The sequence below is a fragment of the Nerophis lumbriciformis genome, linkage group LG17 (genome assembly GCF_033978685.3).
Source record: "Nerophis lumbriciformis linkage group LG17, RoL_Nlum_v2.1, whole genome shotgun sequence".
In the NCBI taxonomy this organism is placed as follows: Eukaryota; Metazoa; Chordata; class Actinopteri; order Syngnathiformes; family Syngnathidae; genus Nerophis; species Nerophis lumbriciformis.
This window is the reverse complement of record NC_084564.2, coordinates 18,662,501-18,685,976: the sequence shown is the minus strand read 5'-3', so window position 1 is coordinate 18,685,976 and position 23,476 is coordinate 18,662,501. Positions and strand designations below refer to the sequence as shown.

The window sequence follows — 23,476 nt, the reverse complement described above, 5'->3', positions numbered from 1 at the left end:
AAAATGTCATATTTTTAAAATACGAGTATTGGATCACGACAATTCACGTCGAATGAAGCAGCAAACATTCGTTCTTCTTGATGTCTCTAAAAAAGTACATATAGAGGTTTACTTTGGTGTACACATTCTTTACAGTATAGCTGTCATTTGGTAGACAATACTACATTTTCGGGACAGCAAATATTCCAATATTAATTGGTTGTTTTCGCCTTATCTGATCTAATGACGGCGAAATCATTAAATGCTCACAATTTTTAATTCATCCACAAGTAAAGCACAATTAAAGTAAACTTGGATTATTTCACTTTATGTACTTTTTTATGCCGAAAGAGGCGATTTCAGCCACTTGAATGACGGCGAAATCATTAAATGCTCACAATTTTTAATTCATCCACAAGTAAAGCACAATTAAAGAAAACTTGGATTATTTCACTTTATGTACTTTTTTATGCCGAAAGAGGCGATTTAAAATAGGCTTTTCAGCCAACAGCCGAGTTAGATATACTTTTCGAGACGAGTGATGCAATCGAGTGACGTAAGCGCGCTCCCGCGTCAGGGGGTGCATATTATGGCAGGGGTGCGTTTTCCGGCACAAGTGACGTAAGCGCGCTCCCGCGTCAGGGGGTGCATATTATGGCAGGGGTGCGTTTTCCGGCACAAGTAGTTTGCATTTTTGCTTCCACCTTCATGGTGAGTTTTGTGTTTCACCTGTTATGCTAAGTATCTCACGTTGCATCTGTTTTCTTCCTATTTGCAGCATTGTCTTTTGTTTGCTGCTTTCTATCTTAGTTGGTTGAGCTACTTTTTAGGAGCCTCATGCTCGTAAATCAAACAGTAACACAGTGCCCCGTTTTGCGTGAATAAGTGAATATAAAATGCCTGTAATGAATGGCAGGGGCCTTGTATGTAAATTTACTGCAAAAATAATTTATTTGCCCTTCCTGCTCTCTGTCTGATAAGAATATAATGACACATTTTGTCCTCTGTGGCATGCAACGTTAGTGCTGGACTGGTAAATATTGTACTTAAATTGAATCCTAGCCGGTGATGTGTCAGGAAGATATGCAAAATTATGTTAGTTCTGTTAAATTAGTTTATTTTAATTTTATAAAATGTATTTTCCTTGAATTCGTTTTTTTACGTGCATCAAATTAAACTCAAGTTTTATAAGAAAAAAAAAGTATTACAATTATTTAACAAATTTAAAAAAGTAAATATGATATTCTCACAAGTAAATATGATATTCTCATATGTAACTTCTTAAAACCATCAGAGTATAATGGGGACTTTTCCATCATTCCAGGTATTTTTTTTTTTTTTTTTTTTTTGCCCATAACTATGGTTATTTCAATTATTTTTTTTCCAAGCGTTTTTTTTTCTTTTTTTTAACTGTTAATTTTTTATATTTTTGTCATATTCTTTCAGATGTCAATGATGCACTGAGAAATGGGTTAAGTAAGTAGCACCTTGACAAAAAAGTCCTCAGGGAATTAAGAATGTATAACAACAATTTTGGATCAAAATTTGTTTTAACTTTTTTGCTCAAATCTGTCAACTTCAGTCCTTAATAACAATAGCACTCATGTCATGCTTTATTTGTTTTTTTTGTTTTTTTACCTAAATATCACAGATTTTGCTTTGGAAAAAAAAAAGTTTTTAAAATAAATTATCCATGCAGTCATTGCTAAAGAGCTGGAATACTGGGGTAAAGATCATGCCTAAATATACATAAAATTAGTAATACAGTAAAACAAATGGTGCAATGCTTTAGGTTTTGGGTTAGTGTTAGAGTAACTCCTTTGACGCAATTAAAACATGTTTTTTATTTGTTGTTTTTTTTTAAAGACTAACATTAAGAGATTTCAGCAGAAATAAAGTATAAATTACAAAAATGTTCATACACTTTTTTTTTGTCTTGGTGCTACCGAACTGCTATTTAAGTATACAAACCCTGTTTCCGTTGCAAATCATTGTATTCCGTTTATATTTACATATTACACAATTTCCCAACTCATATGGAAACGGGGTTTGTGTATATCTCAGATGGTTAAAAGTATGTCTGAAACAAACCATCATGAGCATGATTTTAAATCAAGCCTGCAGTGCTATTTAAATTCTAATATCAGTTTCCTTCTCTTAATAGGAAACCTGCATGTTGCAAATATTTTTATTCATAATCACAACGTCCTTGCAGGGGACGTTAATGCGGTTTGGGCCTCTTAACTGCACCTTGTTGCCAATGAAAGAACCAACAGGTGATCTTGAGATAATCCTCAGATTAATATTATGCTGCAGTACTTTGCTTTTTAATCACTAAGTACTTTTTTATGCCTGCTTTGATGGTTTCCATGACTTCATTTTATATCAAACACCAATGAGTTTATTCCCTGCATGTTCTTGCACATGTTGGAATTAGGTAGGATGGTACAATTTTGTATTAAGTGTTTTCTTGTGTCCTAATTTTAGTGAAGTTGTATTTATAATTTTTGTACCTAATAAATACATTTAATTTTATGTATTAATTAATTCCACAAATACCAAAACATGTTTATATTTTATATTGTACTTTTTTCAATATGCTCATGCGCATACATTTTTAAGGTGAGGAGAAATTCTAAGTAGTGATGGGGATATAGCACCACCTGAAGAAGATTTAACAATGACAACAATATTTCAGAATATTATCCAAAAATAAACTTAATATTTATTTAAGTTTTAAAATATTTTGCTCCACATCTTATTGTACAACTGCTACCAATCTTGTTTTGTCCTTGATAAAAGATAATGAAAACAGTTTTTAAAAAATAAAAAAGACCATGATAAAGAGCCAGTCTTTTGAACGACTCTTTAAGATTCGGTTCCCTTTAAAGAGCCATTGTCAGGTTCAAACACTGATGACATCTATTAAATAGACGAGAAGCAAGGAATCATGCAGAGACAGTTACATTTGGCTCAATTGAGGAGACACGTTTATTGGGCTGCACTCTAGTTACAGATCCAAACTACGCTCTAAAAGTCCAGCCCACGTGCTTCCTCTATTTATTTGGGAGGTCCCTGGTTACATCACTGAAGCTGTCGCTGAGGGAAGGGAGTAATCTCGACCGCTCCAGTTAGACACTATGTGATTATACAAAAATGTGAATGTGCTCACAGTCGTGATATCGCCTTGTCTCTGCTCTGTCTGCGTCACGGTACTCGATGTTTGTCCTTGGCAGTCAGCAGGCCGATTCTGGAAACAAACACTGATACGAGACTGGCTTGCAATCTTTTGGATTGCCAGACAAAGAATAATACAATTTCAGCACAATTGATAATAACTATAGCATAAGAGTTGTGTGATAATATATACATAATTATTCTAACAGCCATACATCCCTAAGGACTTTCATTGTCATATCTGATTCGTTAGTTTCCGTCGACTATGTTAAAAAACATGTATGCTAGGGAGCTTCAATGTCCGACAATTCAACAGCGAGGTTGATATTTAAATCAGACTCCTCCAAATTGAATCGTCTCATATTCTATTCTAAGATACATCTAAAAATGTCGTACAAATGTTTGTTTGTTTGTTAGCGGACTATTTCTGGCGCCATGGAGGATGACGGACAGACTAGATGGTGCCATTGTGATTCTAAGGAGACGGACAGTTCTGGTAAGAATAAATTGCTCTCTGCACTTTTATCCAGACCTTCACTAACATTGATTTTCTGAACGCGGGCATATAGTTCAGTGGGATATGCAGGAATAACTCCTTCTATTCCAACTCCAGATGGTCCTCGACTGGTTGTGAATGCTCCTTAGTCTCTTTTTTGTTTGAGCAAAATTAAATCAATGGTAAAAACTACCATCCACGACAGGGGTGTCAAACGTACGAACAGGTTTTATCCGGCCTGTGGCCCGCAAGATGAGTTTGGGAAGTTTAAAAATGAGCTGCAATTTTTTTTATGAAAGAAACTGCTGTTCTAAATGTGTCAACTGCAATAGGGGCGGTATGGCGTAGTGGGTAGAGCAACAGTGCCAGAAACCTGAGGGTTGGAGGTTCACTCCCCGCCTCTTACCATCCAAAATCGCTGCCGTTGTGTCCTTGGGCAGGACACTTCACCCTTGCCCCCGGTGCCACTCACACCGGTGAATGAATGATAGTGTTTGAAGATGACGTGTCCGCTGACTTAAATAAAGTTGATTTGATTTGATTTGATTTTATCACCCGCCGGATTGGCTGCTGCTACTCTAATCAGCGCCAGTGCAAGCAATCAGCTGCTCCTCGTGTGGTTGGCAGCAGGTGGCGGCAGACTACATTGTAAATTATCCACTCAACGGATAAAATAACGAAACGGTAAGATGCAAAAACTTAAGTCAACATAACCATCATCTTTGTAGTAGTTAGTTCCATGTAGCACTCACAATTGGTTGACGGTGCAATGCGCACCCTGAACTCCATTGTAAAGATTTTTCTACATTTGTTTGTTTTTTATTTAAAGCTTAAATCTACCATGTTTACATTGGTTAAGTTTGTAGTTGCGCTACCTTGATTCCGGCTATGGTATCATTTTGATAATTATTTTCTTTATATAATAATTGTAATATTTGAATGTTGATAAATGAATGTGTTGTGGCAGTTTCGCATGTGACCAATGCCGCGGTTTGAGGAAACACTCAATTGCTTTTCTAAACACATTTTTAATGCTAAACTTCCAACATGACAACGCTAAACAGGAAGTGTCATTTCATAGTGTTCTTTATGTTTTTGAAACTGCACCAATTTTTTTCCTCATAATTTTCAACAAACTTGAAATGTTTTGCCAAGAGGATTCATTGTAACGTGTACATTTGAATGAGTGCGCTTGTTCTATTTTTGGCCAAAATGAAACAAAGAAACCAATCTGAAGTTGTCTTTATTATTAAGTTATCACGCCGTGATTTTACCTGTCCGGCCCACGTGGGAATAGATTTTCCTCCTTGCGGCCCCTGAGCTAAAATGAGTCTGACACCCCTGATCTACGGCTTAATTAAATCCTGTGGTTTTACCCTCCTGTGCAGGGCATTCGTTATTCACTGGATTTGTTAACATTAACAACGACAAAAGAGTGATTGTGTGAAAATAAAAATATTGATCTAATCACTCTCGTATCAATCATATACTGATACTTCCCTTGATATCAACACTACCGACATATCGATTGAACTGCCCTCCTGTTACGTGTCCCCCGGCTGCTACACACCAACAGAGCATTGTTTTGTTATCTTTTCTTTTTAATCTACTCATTCATTCCCTGTTAATAACTGCTTATTTTCTGCTGTGACGCTGTTTCATCTACACTTCTTAAAGTTGACCAATTATAAGCACTTAGTTATTCTGCTGTTTCAAGCGAGTTTAGAGATTAACATGTCAACTTGTCTGTTCTTGCTTGCTATTATTCAGTGTAACATGTTTAGTCCTCCAGTGATAATAATACTTGTAAGAAATGAAATTTATTTTCAGTAATTGTGATGATTAGTAACTTAGGTAAGCGGCTCCACACTGTGTTTGAACATACACAATTAGCTGCCCCTGTCAGCCTTGAGACCAAAAAATAAAGTGTCAGCCAGAAAGGGATCAGCTTTTGTGGTTAGTATTTAAAGGCATTAATTAAAAGGCTGATCACATACTTTCTTGGAAATCTGCCAATACTAATCAATGGTTAATTCATCGGCGCATCACCATTAGAGTGATGACTCAACTAAAGAGAGTCCCTACTTAAAAGTTAATTGTTACGCTTTAAGTTGCAAGCAAAAAGTTGCGTTAGAAGCATTCCCCCCATTAGTTGTTGTCACACTGAACCTTATAAGAGCCGACCAAAACATCTGGTCTTACTCTCTAGTATTAGCTTATAGCTGGAGATTGACATACATTTGTTTTCCAACCATGGGAAGGAAAAAAGTGAGTATTAATGACAGTGCTGAGAAGAAGTGGATTATGTTCATTGAATTAAAGAAAGAAATCATCAAAAATATGATTTTTGTGAAGAAAGTTCAGCGTAGCACTGCGAGTCTGCACTATACTGAAGCAGAAAGGGTCGAATGCCAGCGAGGAATGTTAAAATATCTAAATGTTGGACATGTATCCATGCAAATATGAAAAAGCTGCTGATGGTGTGTTTGAGGGAGAAGCAGCTGTAAGTAGACAATGTATAAGTCTACTCTTCAAAGTAAATGCTGTACATTATTATTACAATACTTCAACTATAGTTGTTTGTACTACATTTTATTGTATTTTTTTGTATACAATATTTTTTATATAAAAGTTTTCTTTATAAAAGGCATTTTATGTTAAAATTTAGGGCTGCGAATCTTTGGGTGTCCCACGATTCGATTCAATATCGATTCTTGGGGTCACGATTCGATTATAAATCGATTTATTTATTTTTTAAAATTTTTTTTTTTTTTTATTCAACGCGATTCTCGTTTTAAAAAACGATATTTTTCCGATTCAAAACGATTCTCTATTCATTCAATACATAGGATTTCAGCAGGATCTACCCCAGTCTGCTGACATGCAAGCAGAGTAGTAGATTTTTGTAAAAAGCTTTTATAATTGTAAAGGACAATGTTTTATCAACTGATTGCAATAATGTAAATTTGTTTTAACTATTAAATGAACCAAAAATATGACTTATTTTATCTTTGTGAAAATATTGGACACAGTGTGTAAGCCACTGTGACACTATTGTTCATTTTTATTTATTTAAAAAAAAAATTTTTTAATAAATGTCTAATGATAATGTCAATGAGGGATCTTTAATCACTGCTGTGTTGAAATTGTTACTAATATTGATACTGTTGTTGATAATATTCATTTTTGTTTCACTATTTTTGGATTGTTCTGTCGTGTTTGTGTCTCCTCTCAATTGTTCTGTTTATTGCTGTTCGGAGTGTTGCTGGGCCGGGTTTGGTTTTGGAATTGGATTGCATTGTTATGGTATTGCTGTGTATTGTTTTGTTGGAATGATTAATTCAAAAATAAAACGTGAGAATCGCAATTTGAATTTGAATCGATTTTTTTTCCCACACCCCTATTGAAATTGTACTGTCTTGGGGGGCGAGCGCCAATTAAAATTAACTTCAATTATTTCAATGGAGACGCTGATTTGAGATACAAGTTAAGAGCGCTGTTACAGAACCAATTAAGCTTGTAAATTGAGGGACTTTACGACTCTGCTTGGTAAATAAAAATGACGCTGATGCAGACAGTAGTTTGAAATGAAACTAGGCAACACCCTACTGATCGTTCCACTTTGCTGCCTGTTTCGAAACAACTCTCTTACTAAGTGGGACGGCGTGGCGAAGTTGGTAGAGTGGTCGTGCCAGCAATCGGAGGGTTGCTGGTTACTGGGGTTCAATCCCCACCTTCTACCATCCTAGTCATGTCCGTTGTGTCCTTGGGCAAGACACTTCACCCCTTGCTCCTGATGGCTGCTGGTTAGCGCCTTGCATGGCAGCTCCTGCCATCAGTGTGTGAATGTGTGTGTGAATGGGTGAATGTGGAAATACTGTCAAAGCGCTTTGAGTAGGCGCTATACAAGTATAACCCATTTATCATTTATTTATTTAAAGTTGTTTATTGGCCTTTGCCTATGTGCCACCTACTGTTTTTTTTTTGTAGTTTTTTTTTTTTGCACATGTACTCCTAATATTACCTGCAATGACACAATGATGACTGTACTGTGCATTCTGTTTAAAGTGTTTATGGGATACAGCAAGGCTATTCTAACTATCTTCCCCCATGTTTAGTTAAAAACATGTTTGCACCAAATTCCTAAAAACGCTAGAGCAGTGGTTCTCAACCTTTTTTCAGTGACCCTGTGAACATTTTTTTAATTCAAGTACCCCCTAATCAGAGCAAAGTATTTTTGGTTGGTAAAAAAGAGATAAAGAAGTAAAATACAGCACTATGTCATCAGTTTCTGATTTATTAAATTGTATAACAGTGCAAAATATTGCTCATTTGTAGTGGTCTTTCTTGAACTATTTGGGGGGAAAAAAGATATAAAAATAACTAAAAACTTGTTGAAAAATAAACAAGTGATTCAATTATAAATATGTCCACAAAAAATCTAGCTGTCAACACTGAATATTGCATTGTTGCATTGTAATGAATGGAATAGCCTACTTGATTTGATGTTCAGTTTATGAACTTACATTCATATTTTGTTGAAGTATTATTCAATAAATATATTTATAAAGGATTTTTGAATTGTGGCTATTTTTAAAATCCATCCATCCATTTTCTACCGCTTATTCCCTTGGGAGTCGCGGAGGGCGCCGGAGCCTATCTCAGCTACAATCGGGCGGAAGGCGAGGTACAACCTGGACAAGTCGCCACCTCATCACAGGGCCAACACAGATAGACAGACAACATCCACACTCACATTCACACACTAGGGCCGATTTAGTGTTGCCAATCAACCTATCCCCAGGTGCATGTTTTTGGAAGTGGGAGGAAGCCGGAGTACCCGGAGGGAACCCACGTAGTCACGGGGAGAACATGCCAACTCCATACAGAAAGATCCCGAGCCCGGGATTGAATCCAGGACTACTCAGGACCTTCATATTGTGAGGCAGACGCACTAACCCCTCTTCCACCGTGCTGCCCATATTTTTAAAATATTTTCAAAAAATCTCACGTACCCCTTGGCATACCTTCAAGTACCCCCAGGGGTACGCGTACCCCCATTTGAGAACCACTGCGCTAGAGTGTACAGAGGAACTTGGACCACTGTAAACACATTGGCGGATCCTTGCATTGACATCTAACATTGCTCCCAAAACATAGAACACTGGGGTCCAAACTTGTGATTTACATAATGGCGCCGTTCCTCAGAGCACCCCTTTAAGACCTCTCCTTTTTTGGCAGTTAACATTTGCTTTTGTAATGTGATTTATGTAACTAATGTGTTGATGTAGGTTGTTTACTTCAGATGCAGTCAGTTGTCATTGGTTCAACTTTTTTAGTTATACTAGTGGTGTTCTTCAAGGTTCCATTTTAGGCCCACTAGGTGGGGGCTATTCAACTGGTTGCCTGTGAGTTCAGTAAAAAAAAAAACTGAGACTCACATTTTTGCAGCATATTCTTAAACACTGGAGTGCGGTCATAGTGATCTTTGACTAACTTTTTTTTTTTTGCAAAAGGTCCTTTAAAAAATACAAGAAAAATAGACCAAAATCAAATATCTACTGTAGAAGACGCTGTGGGATAATCAAATTAAGACTAATAGTGACGGGAGATGTCCGGGTACCCGGTCCTTAGCTTCCTAGAAATGTGGCCCCCAAAATCATTTGAATAAATATCCCTGGAATACACTATATCAGTGATTCTCAAACTGTGGTACGATTACCATTAGTGGTATGTGGGCTCCATCTACTGGTACGCCAAGGAATTACTTATTAAAGTACAGTGTTTTATTTTTCTTTGTTATTTTTTAAACTAGGGCTGGGCCAATAAAACGATATCAATACATATTGCGATAAACAGAATTGATATCATTATAAAATGCGTTTTGATAAAACATTTGATATATATTTATATTTCTGGTCGGAAGAAAACACAAATTATGACAAATTATGATTAATTGCATGAAGTAACTCGCGCTCTGGGAACCCAGCAAATAGGATACAGGAAGTGTCACTGAGCCAATCACGTAACCGTATCAACTACCAAGATAGGTTGCGCCATTTTTCTGTCTCGCTGTGGATTCTTTGCATGGAGTGAAGAGAAACTGTAATATCTTGATACTTACAATCAGACAAGGTGTGTAGACAGAAAAGGGAGAACGGACGCATTTTGGCTTAAAAACTAATGATAAAAGTGAAGTTATAACATTGAAACGCCCTCAGGAAGAGGTGCTTTAAGACATGGCTGGCTAGCTAGCTAGCTAGCGGCTAACTTCCAGCCCCAGTCGGCAGTGTTTTAGCTACTTCTGAATCACTAATCCTCGCCTCCATGGCGACAAATAAAGTAAGTTTCTTACAAGTATCATCCCTGCAGGACGAAGAATAGCTAAACATACTTCACTACACACCGTAGCTCACCGGCGTCACAACGTAAACAAACGCCATTGGTGGATCTACACCTAACATCCACTGTAATGATACCAAGTACAATAGCATATCTAGTCGATACTACTATGATTACGTCAATATTTTTTGGCATCACAACATCTTCTTTCGTTTTTTTAAATGTGTATTATGTTTATAAACTCAGGAAATATGTCCCTGGACACAAAAGGACTTTGAATATGACCAATGTATGATCCTGTAACGACTTGGTATCGGATTGATACCCAAATTTGTGGCATCATCCAAAACTAATGTAAAGCATCCAAACAGAAGAATAACAGAAGTGTAAATAGAACATGGTAAAAGAGAAAGTAAGCAGATATTAAAAGTAAATGAACAAGTAGATTAATACTTTATTTTCTACCACTTGTCCTTAATAATTTTGATGAAATAATAGAATGGAAAATGACGCAATATGTTACTGCATACGTCAGCAGCTAAATTAGGAGCCTTTGTTTGCTTACTTACTACTAAAAGACAAGTTGTCTAGTATGTTCACTATTTGATTTAAGGACAAACTTGCAATAAAAAACATATGTTTAATGTACCGTTAGATTTTTTTGTTAAAATAAAGCCTGTAATGCAATTTTTTGTGGTCCCCTTTATTTAGTAAAGTATCAAAATCATTTTGGTATCGGGACAACACTACAATCAATATATAAATACTTATATCGTGATAGTTTTCAGTCATATCACCAAGCTTTAGGTCAAACTGTGTGTAATGTTGCAAAAAAAAAAAAAAGTTAAATAAAACCTCTGCCTTGGTTTTCATGAATACTTGGGCTTACTACGCTACTGTATTTTGATGTTGGTCGTTATAGTGGTATGTTGGGATCCAATTTTTTTCCTGACGGAACCACTGCGCTGTATAAAATCACTGTGTGTCACTCTGGCGTCACAGGTCCACAATCAGGCCCCTTTCATGCTCAATTACAGCAGTCATCATCCGATCTATTCACCTACGACGACCTGTTCTTACCTTGCAAGGTGCATCTGTGAATCGTCCTGCTGCCATCTGGTAACAGCTCGGGTCACGGCGGGACTGTTTTTATCCTTCAGACATCTCCAGCAATCCATTGCCGCCTCCCAAGTTTATCCCCTTATAGCGCCATCGAGGAGTACGGGGGCGGGGGGGGTGTACTTTTTTTTCTTTTTTTTTTTTCCTTCTTTTTATTGTGTTGTGCATCACGACGGAGGGGCTCAAAATAGCACATCCCCTACAGAGCGTCCAATCTGATCCCGCACACACTGGTTTAGAGCGGGTGGATAGTACACATACACTGTACCGGTATATTGAAATTAGCTTTGGGAATTCTGCTTTCATGAAAGATGAGTCATTACATCCACGGTGCAGATGTGTTCCATTCCGTTTGATTTTTTTTTTTTATGTGTCATCCGATAAGCAAAAAAGATGCATGGCACACCAACTAGTGACTACTGAGGCGTCCATCAGGCAGAAACATGTTCCGGCTTTTAAGTCTGCCTTGTTTTTGTTATTTGCATATGATTGTGTGTGCATGCCTGGCAGTGAGTGAGTGAGTGAGGGAGTCCATGTGGAGCAGGATGGGGAAGTGGAGGGAGAGAGGGAGCTAAGAAGGAGGCTGGAGACAGAACACGGTGAGAGAGAGGGATGGGGGGGGAGGTCATTGTGCAGAAGCAGCAGCAGGAGGAAGAACAAGAGGAGGAGGAGAGCATCCTTCCATCAGTCATACTTTGGGCTGTCCTTGGAGTACAGTGGTGTCGTCTACTATAAAGCCAGGAGGACACGGAGGCGATGCACACTTACTTCCTTTTTGACGCCTGACAGATGGCAGAATGATCTTTGACTCCAACTCTCCACACTCAGGTAGCCGCCTCCTCTTTGAATCTTTTGAAAGCCGCATGCTGCATCTTGTCCATGTGTCCTGCCCGCCTGTTTGTTTGGCTTTTTCGTGTGACTGAGCTGCAAATTAAAAAAAAAAAAAAGACAGGCGTTTGACACTTTGAGATGTTTGGGCAGCACCAAGAGGGGATGTGATGGCTACAGCAGATGAAGAGCACTTATTAGCAGGCTAGACAGGACAGGACAGAGTAGACTTGTCAGCCGGCTTCCCCTTCATTAGCAGTCAGGTGTTCTACACAAAGAGTCAGAGTTGCTTTTGTCCATGGCTTGTTACAGTTTGATATCAAACTGTGTTCACCAGAGACACGAAATTTGCATTTAAATACACACAGCAACTCATGCGTTTCAATTAAACATTTTTTTTTTTTTTACCCCGTCTTTTCGCTCTGTTTGGAGCTCAGGATTATCATCAGGTGACTTGGACCCAATCCAGTCTTTCTTGTTATGATGGAGCTTACAATGCGCACACAATGTCCCCGGCTTCTCGCAAACATCTCACGCCGTAGGATGCATATTGTTTGATTTCCTTGGGAAAATAGAAAAAAAAAAGAGAGAATTTTCAATCTAGGGAAGTTTGCTTTCAAAACAATGGTGAGTGTGTGTGTATGTGGGCTCGAATACACACACGCTCAGCAAGTTAGTAATAATAACATTAAGTTGTTTTACCGTCTATTCCCAAACTATCAAGTTTGCATCGCTTTGTTTACCTGTAGAAAATGATGGACATAATTTGTTACAATGTCAAACTGTCCCTAAAAGCAATGTTAGTAATTTGAGGATGTGAGTACTTTTATAGGTACGGACTGAAGTCTGTCAGTACTATCGGGTACAGATTCATGTAACATGTTGGTAGCAGTTTATTTCGAACATGTATACAACTTTAATACGATGCATCACATATCATTTTTCTTTACAACATGTCCGAAAAGGAGTAGAAGAAGCAGAGCTTATTTAATCCTAGCCCTTTTCTTCTTCATAGCAATTAGAGTACTAACACATGTTCACTTCCTGTTCTTCATTTGTACATAATTTACATATATTCATTCTGGATACACAAGTTATTTGCATAAATAGTTAGGTCAGTTATGATTCACATAATGAGATGAAAAATATCTTATTTTCAATAAGTTCAAAAGGCGTAATCTTTCTTATACTTTGTAAACACTTTTAAATTGATTTTTTTTTTTTTATTTGGATCATATTAGTGCTTTTTTTGACATATTTGCCAAATCCTCTCCATAATTTAATTCCATATACTGATATACTAAAGGTTTTAAGTGTTGTACGTGCATACAGTTTTTTTAATTCACATTGTTCTCTGTTATATTTCTCTTTAGTTGAGAAGAATTGTTGTACATTCTTAGGTAACAGGTTATAGTTTGCTTAGTACATAATAGTAGCTTTTTGCAAATGCGCCAAAACATTTGATATTCAATATTTTTCATTTAATAATAAAAGTTATGTGATATATATATATATATATATATATATATATATATATATTTTTTTTTTTTTTTTTTTTTTTTGCACGTTACAAAACTTAGAGTACGAACACTTTGCAGGGCTCAACAAAAGACTTTGTAATTTAAAAAAATGTTTTGACTTGTGTTCCACGGGTGTCTTCTGTTCAACCGTGTCTGTATTGAGCCTCTCCTTTGACTGGCACGTTCAACCTAATGGCTCTGGCAACACATCGTAGTTTATACACTACTTATACAACTACATGCAAAGTCTACTATACAATACTTGCAAATGAGATACAGAAGTGTAAGAAATCAAGATATCAATTGGACAACACAGCTCAGCGTTAAATGTTGAAGGATTGCCGTATTTTTCAGACTATAAGTCGCACTTTTTTTCATAGTTTGGCTGGGGGTGCGACTTATACTCAGGAGCGAATTATGTGTGAAATTATTAACACATTACCGTAAAATGTCAAATAATATGATTTAGCTCATTCACGTAAGAGACTAGACGTATAAGATTTCATGGGATTTAGCGATTAGGAGTGACAGATTGTTTGGTAAACGTATAGCATGTTCTATATGTTATAGTTATTTGAATGACTCTTACCATAATATGTTACGTTAACATACCAGGCACGTTCTCAGTTGGTTATTTATGCGTCATATAACGTACACTTATTCAGCCTGTTCACTATTATTTATTTATTTTAAATTGCCTTTCAAATGTCTATTCTTGGTGTTGGGTTTTATCAAATAAATTTCCCACAAAAATGTGACTTATACTCCAGTGCGACTTGTGTTTTTTTCCTTCTTTATTATGCATTTTCGGCAGGTGCGACTTATACTCCGGTGCGACTTATACTCCGAAAAATACGGTATTATCTTTTTTTTAACAATTTAGGAAGATGTCTGAATACACACAATTTAGTACCAAAAACCAGGTGCCAGTAATTGATACCGTATCGATTCAAATATGAAAAGTACCATCCTTGGTAAAGGTATTTTTCAAGCCTTCCTACTAATGTAAAAACAAGGTAACCAAGATCATCGCTGGCTTGAAATAGAGAGCTCATCGCTAACTATTGTAATTGCTAACACGAGTATAAAACAAATTAACATCTTTACCTATTACAAACATCAAACAAGAACAATATTTTGGAGCAAGTTTAACAATACCAATAATAATGATAATAATAACCGTGGTAATTTAGGTCACATATGAAATATACTCGCTAGGAACTATATGAGGTATTTGTTGGATTCTTGACTTTTCACTTTATATGAGCACCCTTTGCATCTGTGAGCACAAGCAGTAGTATATTTTAAGATCATTAACAATTCATGACAACCTAAATGTCAGACCTCGTTTCACCGCACCAGATATTTTTCTATGTATGGCATGATTCATGTGGTTTACCTTTTGTTGGGTCCGTGATGTATCCTGTCTTATAAGTGGTAGGGGACATAATATTACACAACACTGCAATTAGTGTAAATAAAAACCTACACATATTGATCAGTAGACGAGTCCACAGGTGTTTGTTCAGTCTGCGGCCTTTTGTCATTGTCAGTGTAATGTGTTTTTTCAAGCTTCATTAGTCTTGCTCAATATGAAGATTGATGCCGGTTTGTAGCGCCAATGTTTTGGGATTACCTATTAGAAAACAATAACCCTAATTACGGGAAGACTTCAATTAATGTTTTTGCAGAGCAATATTAGTGGAGTCAGTTGGTAACCCATGACGAGAGAACATAACTTGTATTACTGTTTCCTACTAAAATGTTACAATATTTATCTCAATGTGCACCATTCGCAAAACAGGAAAGATGCAATGTTTTTTTTTTCTAAATAAATTCCATCCAAACGGACTGTGAACTATAAATGGATGTCAGAGGGAGGATATGCAAGCGCTTCCTGTGGCATCGTCTATTAGACTTTGACCTTTGTAGTACAATATACAACACAGCCACAGCTATGAAAGGAGACTGTGATGTGCTGAGTTAGTATTGTAGAGCTGTTAAAGTTAACACATGCGATTAATCACGAAAAGGGTTGCATTGATTATGTATAAAAGCAGATTACTCACACAAATATTATTTGACCACATATGCTCCTTTTAGGAATATAACCTATAGTTACCTGGTTGGTATACGGTTAGTGATCAGGTCAAAGCATACGTCAGTGCAAAGATGAGTGAGGAGACTGAGTGGAAAATTTCTCCTCAAAATAAACTTCAACTGAACTCGAAATAAATAAATAAATGACCTGCTGTTAAGTATAAAATGTAAACATGTTTGTATATGATATTCTGTCAATAAAATTGCATTTCTGTCAAAATATATATCCATCCATCTTCTTCCGCTTATCCGAGGTCGGGTCGCGGGGGCAGCAGCCTAAGCAGGGAAGCCCAGACTTCCCTCTCCCCAGCCACTTCGACCAGCTCCTCCCGGGGGATCCCGAGGCGTTCCCAGGCCAGCCGGGAGACAGTCTTCCCAGCGTGTCCTGGGTCTTCCCCGTGGCCTCCCACCGGTCGGACGTGCCCTAAACATCTCCCGAGGGAGGCGATCGGGTGGCATCCTGACCAGATGCCCGAACCACCTCATCTGGCTCCTCTCGATGTGGAGGAGCAGCGGCTTTACTTTGAGCTACCCCCGGATGACAGAGCTTCTCACCCTATCTCTAAGGGGGAGCCCTGCCACCCGGCGGATGAAACTCATTTCGGCCGCTTGTACCCGTGATCTTGTCCTTTCGGTCATAACCCAAAGCTCATGACCATAGGTGAGGATGGGAACGTAGATCGACCGGTAAATTGAGAGCTTTGCCTTTCGGCTCAGCTCCTTCTTCACCACAACGGATCGATACAGCGTCCGCATTACTGAAGATGCCGCACCGATCCGCCTGTCGATCTCACGATCCACTCTCCCCTCACTCGTGAACAAGACTCCGAGGTACTTGAACTCCTCCACTTGGGGCAGGGTCTCCTCCCCAACCCGAAGATGGTATTCCACCCTTTTCCGGGCGAGAACCATGGACTCTGACTTGGAGGTGCTGATTCTCATCCCAGTCGCTTCACACTCGGCTGCGAACCGATCCAGCGAGAGCTGAAGATCCTGGCCAGATGAAGCCATCAGGACCACATCATCTGCAAAAAGCAGAGACCTAATCCTGCAGCCACCAAACCAGATCCCCTCAACGCCTTGACTGCGCCTAGAAATTCTGTCCATAAAAGTTATGAACAGAATCGGTGACAAAGGGCAGCCTTGGCGGAGTCCAACCCTCACTGGAAACGTGTCCGACTTACTGCCGGCAATGCGGACCAAGCTCTGACACTGATCATACAGGGAGCGGACCGCCAAAATCAGACAGTCCGATACCCCATACTCTCTGAGCACTCCCCACAGGACTTCCCGAGGGACACGGTCGAATGCCTTCTCCAAGTCCACAAAACACATGTAGACTGGTTGGGCAAACTCCCATGCACCCTCAAGGACCCTGCCGAGAGTATAGAGCTGGTCCACAGTTCCACGACCAGGACGAAAACCACACTGTTCCTCCTGAATCCGAGGTTCGACTATCCGGCGTAGCCTCCTTTCCAGTACACCTGAATAGACCTTACCGGGAAGGCTGAGGAGTGTGATCCCATGATAGTTAGAACACACCCTACGGTTCCCCTTCTTAAAGAGAGGAACCACCACCCCGGTCTGCCAATCCAGAGGTACCGCCCCCGATGTCCACGCGATGCTGCAGAGTCTTGTCAACCAAGACAGCCCCACAGCATCCAGAGCCTTAAGGAACTCCGGGCGGATCTCATCCACCCCCGGGGCCTTGCCACCGAGGAGCTTTTTAACTACCTCGGCAACCTCAGCCCCAGAAATAGGAGAGCCCACCACAGAATTCCCCAAGCACTGCTTCCTCATAGGAAGACGTGTTGGTGGGATTGAGGAGGTCTTCGAAGTATTCCCTCCATTGATCCACAACATCCGCAGTCGAGGTCAGCAGAACACCATCCTCACCATACACGGTGTTGATAGTGCACTGCTTCCCCTTCCTGAGGCGGCGGATGGTGGTCCAGAATCGCTTCGAAGCCGTCCGGAAGTTGTTTTCCATGGCTTCCCCGAACTCCTCCCATGTCCGAGTTTTTGCCTCCGCAACCGCTGAAGCCGCACACTGCTTGGCCTGTCGGTATACCGTATTTTCCGCACTATAAGGCGCATCTAAAAACCACAATTTTTCTCAAAAGCTGACAGTGCGCCTAATAACCCGGTGCGCTTTATTACGATTCATTTTCATAAAGTTTCGGTCTCGCAACTTCGGTAAACAGCCGCCATCTTTTTTCCCGGTAGAACAGGAAGCGCTTCTTCTTCTACGCAAGCAACCGCCAAGGAAAGCACCCGCCCCCATAGAACAGGAAGCGCTTCACCCGCCCCCATAGAACAGGAAGCGCTTCACCCGCCCCCGGAAGAAGAAGAAAAAACGCGCGGATATCACCGTACGTTTCATTTCCTGTTTACATCTGTAAAGACCACAAAATGGCTCCTACAAAGGACAAGGATCCGGTTCATAAAAAGACGCAATCTCTCCATCCGCACACGGATTACTACCGTATTTCACAGCAACTGATATTCCTGTGAACTGCACTGTGGAACGGGAGCACGTACGGTGAATATTCGCACCACAGGGAATGAGGAGTCATCCTTCACTGTGGTTCTAGCTTGCCATGCTAACTTCCACCCAGGGTGATATTCAAAAGGAAGACCTTGCCAAAAGAGACCTTTCCAGCCGGCGTCATCATAAAAGCTAACTCGAAGGGATGGATGGATGAAGAAAAGATGAGCGAGTGGTTAAGGGAAGTTTACGCGAAGAGGCCGGGTGGCTTTTTTCACACAGCTCCGAAGGCGAACACACCTTCACTAAGACGGGCAGATAGCGCCGGTCGACATACGCCAACATCTGCCAGTGGATCGTAAATGCCTGGGCAGATAGTTTCGGTCACAACTGTGGTCCGAGCTTTCCGGAAGGCAGGATTCACAGAACTGCTGCACAACAACAGCGACACTGAATCCGATGACTTCTACGAGGCGGAGCCGGCCATTTTTGGATCCCACGCTTGCGCAACTTTTCAATTCGGACACCGAAGACGAAGAATTCGAAGGATTTACGAATGAAGAATAACTTCAGAAGGTGAGCGCTATGTTTATTTTGTGTGTTGTGACATTAACGTTCGAGCAACATTATGTTGCTATTTATTGCTCTACACCATTTTGAATTTTACTATGTTTGTGATTGCACATTTGCGTACATTTTGGGACAGAGTTGTTAGAACGCTGGTTTTCAATATATTATTAAAGTTTGACTGAACTATCTGACTGTTTTTTTGACATTCACTTTAGCGCAGCGTTTTTTTGACATTCACTTTAGCGCAGCGTAGGCGCGGCTTTTAGTCCGGGGCGGCTTATTGGTGGACAAAATTATGAAATATGTAATTCATAGAAGGTGCGGCTAATAATCCGGTGCGCCTTATAGTGCGGAAAATACGGTATATATATATATATATATATATATATATATATATTTTATTTTTTATTTTTTTATAGTTGATTTAAATTATAGGGCGCACCGGATTATAAGGCGCACTGCTGATGAATGGTCTATTTTTTTTATCTTTTTTTCATATATTAGGCTTATAGTGTGCATTAAAGGAGTCATATTGTTTTAATGTTTTTTTCTAAATTGAAAACACTTCCTTGTGGTCTACATAACATGTAATGGTGGTTCTTTGGTCAAAATGTTGCATAGATTATGTTTTACAGATCATCTTCAAGCCTCTTTCTGACGGTCGCTTCCGGGTGCGCCGTTTTGTGGGCGGTCTTATTTACGTGGCTCACCTTTGTCAGCATCTTTTCCCCATCTTTGTTGTAGCGGTGTAGCGTGCAAGGACGGGAGTGGAAGAAGTGTCAAAAGATGGAGCTAACTGTTTTAATGACATTCAGACTTTGCTTCAATCAATAACGGAGCAGAATCTCCTCATCCGGAAACAACACCGTGAAAAACCGTCAGACCGGAACTCTAATAACTAAAGTTTCTTGGGTGAATAATGTAAACTCACTATACCGGTATGTTTTAGTGCTTTCATGGCGAGTTTACTGACAGTAATAAGTAAGAACTTTACACTACTTTTTAATAGAAATGGCAACAGCGGAGGATAAATGTCACAGAGAAATAGAAGAAGCTTATCGACTACGGTGTCGGCACGGACTACAAAGGCGGACGCGCGCAATTTTTTGAGGATTTATGCAGATCCAAAATACAGATCAGCAGGTACCAGAAGGTAAAAGTTGCTTTTGCATAATATTGCGAAACAAAACGCCAGGTAATGTGTCTTACCTTATACACACACCATAATAATACTCGTATGTTGAAGCACAGTACAATCCATCAAGCGGTGCGGCTTCATAGCTTACCAAAGTCGTACTAAAACATTTCAATAGATTTTTGAGCACTGTGTGTAGTGTTCTACATTTTCAATGGAACATATAAAATGTTGGTGTTGTTCACTTGAGTCATATTGCAATCTACATGCATCTCTTATGTGTGACTGCCATCTACTGGTCACCCTTATCATTACACCATGTACCAAATAAAATTGCTTCGAGGTCGGTAAGCAAAACCAGAATTATTCCGCACATAAGGCGCACCGGGTTATAAGGCACACTGTCGAGTTTTGAGGAAAAAAAGGATTTTAAGTGCGCCTTATAGTCCGGAAAATTCGGTAAACAAGCAAGTAAATTGCTGTTAATATTCACAACTAATCATGATTAATTACAACTCAAAATATTAACCTTTACGGTTTGACAACACAAATTCTAATACAACACATTTAGAGCCTATTTTCATTTATTGGTGTTATATTATTATATTTTTAATTCAGATTAATCACACTTTTGAATTAGGATAAATCGTGATTAATTAAAGTTGCTGCAAAACGTTGCTTAACTTATCTGTAGTACTTTTGTTAACATTGCCACGAGTATACTGCTTATCGATTCACCAAAATTCAAAAGTGTGATGAATCTGATTTTTGAAATTAACAGTTTGACAACAATAATTCCATTACATGTATTAGTTTAAGCTATTTTTTCCACACTCATTTTCATTTCCACTTCTTTTTTGTTACAGTTTGCCATCACTTTGCTTGTCTGAGTGGCGGCTCGCTTCCCTGTCCTTGATTAGCAATCAGGACATACCTGTCAGTGGTTGCCAATCAGGATGCTTTCTATGCCAGCCCTGTCCTCCGGTCATTGTGCTTTATGCCTCCATACTGCATAGCTTCCCCTATGGTTCCTGTGTCTGTTTTGCCTTTTTGTGCACTTTGTTGTTACTTGCACTTCGCCTGCCGTCTCTGCATCTTGGGGTCACAACCAACACACTCGTGACACGAAACGTAACCAATACAACCTACTGAAATACATTTTTTATATATTAGTGCTGTCAAATAATTTATTTTAAAATCAGACTAATTACACTTTTGAATTTGGATTTATCATGATTAATCACAGTTGCTACAAAAGTGTTACTTGACCAATCTGTACATCTGTGGGAAATATCTGTTTTGTTGACTTGCTCGCGGTTGCCTGAACAACTTGTTTTTATTTTGAATGGTATTTTCAACTTGTTGTGCTTAGATAAAAGAAGTCATCACTCTATGCAAATTGTCTTGTTTTTGTTAAATACATCCGTAGATCATGTACTAGTCGCAGTTGATTTGTCTCATTAACTTGTAGGGCTGATCTGGATCATTTCTATTGTTACCTTTTTATATTTACGTTACAAGCTTCAAATTATGTGTGCGTATGCTGGAGGCCCCGCCTCCACACACAGAGACAAAGATAGTGGATGGCTGACTGAGGCTTCACTCTGTCATTCATTCCGCTATTGCTCGCTCAAAAAGGTATATTTTGATCAGGAAATGTCAGAAATGGGATAAGGAACAACTGATTAAATGTTGGGGCTGATCCAGATTACCGTCTGGATCCAGGACTGTTCTACTTTTGGGAGGTAGGCGGGTCTGCGCTCTGAGTGCTTTTGTAGTTTGTGTATTATTATGATTGCCTACATTGTGTGGAGGTTACAGACCGGAAGGTTGGCCTTCAAACTTACTTACTTTTGGATGAATAAAACAATGCAATTAGCCCATAGTCTTTTTGAGGGCTCTATCGATTTGTACGTTACTTAGACAAACTTTAATGATCCACAAGGGAAATTGTTTCACACAGTAGCTCAGTTACAAAGGATGGAAAGTGCAAGGATGGAAAGGATAATGCAGGTATAAAGTAGACTAAAAATGCACCGTAGTAGCAATATAACATATGTAATATTTACATATTATATATACATTATATGATATATACTGATATATTTTTATATAATATATACAATATATAACAATTACCATGTACAATAGTACAGCATATGTAACAGCTGCAGCATAAAATAGAGTAGATCCAGCAGAAAATATACATTATAAACAAAGAGAGGTAGCTAACATAGAATTCTTAATTCTTTGAACACTTAAAAGTATGCAAATTGTTTAGTAACTAAAATAATAATTTTATTAGATTAACATTGTGATTCGTGTAAAATAAGTGACAAATCTGTGACTGAGGCCATAATTAATAAAATGTCATTATAATACATATATCTTATTACATTTTTCATTGAGAAATGCATTTTTTAATTAATTTTAATTAATATTGTTTTGTTTATATTTTGAATATTTCAATATTCTAGAATGCATTTGTATGAAAAAAAAAAACGTACTTAATTCCTGCAAATATTTGACGTACTATATTTTCTATAAAAGTCAGGACAAAATACATCATATTTTATTTTTAGATACATTTTGGTAGCTGAGGTCAAAGGTCAAATCGATCTCCACCCAATCTGCCTCAGATTTTCAGGGATTGTGACATCAGAGCACGCCTCGACCTTTGAGATTGGGGTCAAAGGTCATTTCAATCAGTTTCTTGCTTGTGTCTCTTTTGTCCTCTTGTGAGCTGCTGCCGCATGATCATGGTTTACATGATCTTGATACAATCACCACGTGTGCAACATCTCTCCCCTTTCCTGCCCAATGAGTCAGGCAGTGATTAAATGCTAATTGTTAATCTTAAACTCCAGTCAGGCGCCCCTGGTGTACACGTTCGATACCAACCAACATTAATGGTATGTCTTAAAACTACATGTCTCTTTTTTAGTCGTTTTTGTGCTAATAAGCGATCATTATCAACATTCCTGCACTAATCGCCTGCACACCCCGCTCGCTCATAAGAAGCAAAGGCCACAAAGGCTTAGCGTACTTGGCATGCTTCACTGGTATTAGCAGGTGTTACTGGAAGCCCCATTGACCCCATTTTGTGTCCAGACACACTAAGTTTTATTTAGAACTAAATTAAATTAAGACTCAGCAGGCCATGACTTAATGGCATGAATGCTAATCTAAAGTAAATACTTTTCATGGCATTTTAATCTTTTTGGGCATTTTGATGTTTTTGTTTGGTAACACTGTGGCAGGTTAGCAGGATTACACAAAGGGTAGAATTAAACATCTGGTCTGGTTAGAGCTGCATCGATTTGTATTTTGTTGCTTCGATGATTTGTTTGAGTAAAATATGCAGACATTGTTTACACAAGACTGCTCCGATAGAGCGTACAACGGTGATGTCGATTAGCTGCGGGTGATGTGGCCTGTGTGTGTGCAGCGGAGAGAAATAGCTCAAAGAAGACGGAGAAAGAGAGCATCGGGCCCAAAGAAAGCGTAAACATCTGTCGAAGGAGTTTCTGGGTGTTAATAAATGGCTTTCGCTTTGCATAGTAGAGTTTTAACTTGCACTTACAGATGTAGCGACAAAATGTAGTTACTGACAGTGGTTTTCTGAAGTGTGGTGATATCCTTTACACACCGATGTCGGTTTTTGATGCAGTACCGCCTGAGGGATCGTAGGTCACGGGCATTGCCGCTTTCGTGCAGTGTTT

At 38.9% G+C, this 23,476-nt stretch overlaps 1 protein-coding gene across 6 annotated transcripts in view; it reads left to right on the top strand.

Annotated features, from left to right (window-relative positions):
* Nucleotides 1-659: 659 nt before the first annotated feature.
* The window catches only part of gramd1bb (GRAM domain containing 1Bb), a 294,278-nt gene continuing 271,461 nt past the window's right edge, over nt 660-23,476 (top strand). For 5 of the 6 annotated variants that reach the window (XM_072915000.1, XM_072914999.1, XM_072914998.1 and 2 more), the window contains exons 1-2: nt 660-690; nt 3,574-3,652. The gene's annotated coding sequence lies outside the window, so the exon portion shown is untranslated. Of the gene's footprint in view, nt 691-3,573; nt 3,653-11,762; nt 11,942-23,476 lie in introns of those variants that run through there. The other variant, XM_061972688.2, reaches the window with a different exon arrangement.